A 4,245-nucleotide genomic window follows, 5' to 3' on the forward strand; every position below is an offset into this window, starting at 1 on the left:
TCTCACTCTCACTCTGCACTCACTCTCCCTCTGCACTCACGCTCACCCTGTGCACTCATAGTGCCCACACCGTCATCCGCTCCCCCTTGCATTTTATACATTTCCCATATAATGATTACACAGGACACATTGTTATGGGTAAAGAACTGCTGCAGGTTTATTTTCATACAACAAAAGTATGACGTTTCAGTGGGTTATCTTACGGGCGATCCAGGGCAGGCAGCCCCTTGCTGCCCCGCCCGCCTTATGAGCCAGCCGGCACGGTGGGTCGATGCCCGGACAGTGCAGCCTTTGCTGATCCCCTTCCGGATCACGTGATCATGTCTTTTACTCCCGCCCCTTTCAGGGCGGAGCGGGGTATGGCACACCCCCGGTTGGTCAGGCCCCCCCAACCACCCGAAGGACTAACGGACTAAGGGACTAACGAACCTCCCTGTGACTCCAGGTCTTTGGCTCAGGCACCCTTACTGTGCCAGGCAGAGGTACCCTTACTGTACCGGTCTGCCGCAGAGGTACCCTTACTGTACCCGTCTGCCTCCAGATCGCCCTGTAACTCCGCCACAGCTCTGGAGGAGGCTACCGTCGATGACAGAGCCCCCCACCTCTGTGTTCCCTACTTGCATCCCACAGCTTCAATGGTATCCTGCACATCCAGGAGGAGCATATCCATCCCGACTTTGCCACAGTGACCAGACAACTTCGTGGTTATGTTCAAATAATCCCAGGCACCCCTAACAATGGAGTCACAGCAGATCTGAAGGAATAGTGCAAGGTGTCCCCCTAAGACATTGCACCTTTCGTGAAGTGCCAACCTACAGATGGCCGGACCCTGTTATCCACCTGTGACCCTAGATACTTATACCAGTAATGGCGTCGCACTACCGGATGGTGGGTCACATGTCTAGCTATAGCCCTTTCATGGTGGATTCGCTGGGGACCCATCAGTGTCCCTGCCAAAGCTGCTTCACCCACTTCGGCCCTATAAGCCCTAGCCCGTCCCTCAAGGACACCTCACCGCCTGCTCTCCCCCACTGCTACGTGAAGGGGATTTTGGGCCCAGCACCCTTTATCCCCTTTACCGGCTCCAGCTAGGTGAGCGGCTGTCCCGACCTGCGAGGCGCGACAATGCCATCTCCCACCTTGGGGGCTGTCCTGCCCTTCCAGCTCCAGCGCCAGTGTTATTATCTGAGTTGGGTTATCTTACGGGCGGTGGGCTTGAGCATCCATCTCGGTGCATGCCTGCAACCTTACTGTAATCACCTTGGTTGTGTAAGCCCATACCTGGCAGCCAGCTTAGTTAGGCCCTAGTTGAAATCACCTGCCTGTGCACGCCGGCCAAGCTATCTACCCAGGCGTCCTGTCCCTAGCTACCAGGCTTACCTCTCTAGGCATGTCACTAATTGTCCCCATCATGCGTTGAAGGCTCTTCTGGGATCTACTTAGACAATCTGCCTTCCAGTCCCGTGCAGAGTAATTATTCTGTCAGTCTCGTGACCAGTCATCATATTGGGCAGTCGTTGGATCCCAGGCGGCCATTTGCACGCACCCTATCCAGATGTAGGATCCAGTTGGGCAACCTATAACACTATTACCTTCTCACTATGCACTTTCGGGCATGTAAATACTGCCTAAGCTCTCCTCACCCTAGAACCTGAATAACCCAAATAAATCTGACTCAGGCCATATGCTTACTGGTGCACTTAGCCCAGGGGCCTCCACTGCGTGTGAACCCTGCATTTCGCATTTAGACTGTTGTTTTTACTAACCCTGGGCGAAGCACTACCCTACGCTCGCGGAGTTTGCGGAGTTTGCGCAACTTCGCACTATGCAAGCTGCACGTAGCACAGTGCGAGCATGCGTAGTGCAGCGTAGCGTAGTGCAGCGGTCATTTTTTGCTTGTTCGTGGTCCTGAACGTCATGTTCGCGACCGCGAGCAAGCAAAATGACATCCCGGCAAGATTCTCAACGCGGGGAGGTCAGGTTTCTCATTGTGAGTGGTTGCGCATGCTCGCGACCGCTCTCAATGAGAAACTACCTGTTCGCGTTGAGAAAGCTGCCGCTCGAGTAATAATCTACTCGAGCAACAGAAAACTACAGCTCGCACTGTGCAAGATGTCGTTTTCAATGCTTGCACAGTGCCGGATGCTTGTCCGCACCGTGCAATCATTGAAAACGCATCTTGCACAGTGCGAACATGCTACTACGCAGCTCGCGTAGTGCTACGTGAAGTTCGCGTAGTGCGAAGTGCACTTCGCGCAGCTTCGCGTAGCGCTACTTCGCGAACTACGCCCAGGGTTACCTGCCCCCGTCTAGACATGGAGCACACCTCTTCAACCCGGCCAACTGTTTGCTTACTGCATGCTTCTTAGTTGCATGAAATAATTAAGCTACCAAATAGCACAAACTCCCCCGGAGGTCAGAGTGCTTTACTATCGCACTAGTCGCATACGGAGGCATACCTTTTAATTTTGAGGCTTTCACTGACTCGAACCTGGGTCCCCAGCTTCAGATTCGGCCGCCCTAGCCGTTAAGCTACCCTCAAAGAGTTGATAGCTTCCTTGCCTAGCCAACCGAGAGCTAGCCGCCCCCATCCATGTCCGCCCAGGTCTCAACTGCCCTGCGTGACATTTCGTTCTGTTCGGTGCATTATGAGTGACATTAAGGCTCAGAATGACTCTTTATTGCTGGCAATCCAACAATGAGGGTGCGGGAGACCCCTTACAGTAATTACTCACATTTGACCCGCAAGAAACTCTAAGAAGACCATGGTTTGGGCAGCCCTTGTGAGGTAACCTGACCCCGAAGTGTGCATGTGTGAGACAGACATACGTACAATATTTTGGGAGACACCCTGCCTGGTCAGGTATGAGACTGACGTAGCTCAGATGGAGCAGGGTATAACAAATATCCACAGTCAGACCGAAAAGCCTGTGGGCACCCCCTTAAGGCTTACCGTCCTAGCCCGGAGCACGCCCTGGCAATTCCTGCTTCCGTTCCCACCTGTCCTTGTCAGAATGGTGCCTGTGTACTTGATCTGATCGTCCTGCTCCAAGGCGTGGTTTGACCATTATCACGTGAAACCCAAGCGTTTCTGAAAGAGAGATCAAATCCATGAAAACAGCCCCTTACCAGCACTGACCGGTAAGCCTTTTGCTAACTCGATCGCCAGGATCGGAGCCCATTACTTGCGCTCCAGTTGATGTAGAAAGCTCATTCCAATCTTGCCCATGGATGCATGATATGCCCAAACACACCATCTGTTTAAAAGACAACGCCTTACAATCTGTCACAGGGGATGCAATATTTGCCCCCACCCTGCCAATGGTTGATCGAGCAAGCACCCCAATTCATTTCCTAGTAAATAAACAAATAGCCCAGACTCATCAGTTGTTTTACGAGAGAAAACAACCCATTAATGCACAGGAACTACCGTCTCTGCTCAGAATCACCAGTCGACTACCAATGTATTACTCACATGGGGCGTAACCTGCGCACCCTCAAACAGGGACAGTAGTGACTCCTGGGGAGAACCTGGGTGCACCAGACCCTAGCTCCCTGTCCCCCCCCAGTATGTTATGTTAAGGTGAGCTTATAGAGCGCTCTGTCACCGTGGGTTTCCTGGTGCATGACCCTTATACTTGTGGATATTTATGGTGGCCCCACGTGAGTCGGGCGGTTCTCCAGCGCAGTTCCTGCATGTGAGACATAAAACATCTATTAGACGCCCTACCCCCAATCTACCACTATATATTCTCTGCTATGGGGCAGGGGCCCCAATGCTCCCCATGTAACCTGTACATGTCACTTTTATCTTGAAACACAATGTTTTCTACCTCTTACATCGTGTTAGCTTCTGTTTCTTGCACAGGTGCCACCCTTACTTCGTAGCGTTGGTTCTTGTGTATGACTGTCTGCCATGTATTACAGTCTTATACCTCTACCTGTACTTTGTACTCTCTTGTAACTTGCACTTTTGTAAAGTTCTCCTCCTATATATACACTTCTAACTATAATACATGCCCTCTCCATTATCTGAAGGAAGACCTTTTGGAAACTTTCAGCCTGATTCATCAATCTCCCGTTTTGCGAGCCCCTAATAGCGATTCATAACGAATCGCTATTAAGGACTTGCAAAACGGGATTCATGTAGGAATTGCATAAAGAAATGCGATTCCTACACATTCCTTATTTGCGATTAGCTAATTGCTAATCGCAAATAAGCAATAACTCCCCATTCATTCCTAT

This window comes from Lissotriton helveticus, chromosome 10 (assembly GCF_964261635.1).
Source record: "Lissotriton helveticus chromosome 10, aLisHel1.1, whole genome shotgun sequence".
Taxonomy (NCBI): Eukaryota; Metazoa; Chordata; class Amphibia; order Caudata; family Salamandridae; genus Lissotriton; species Lissotriton helveticus.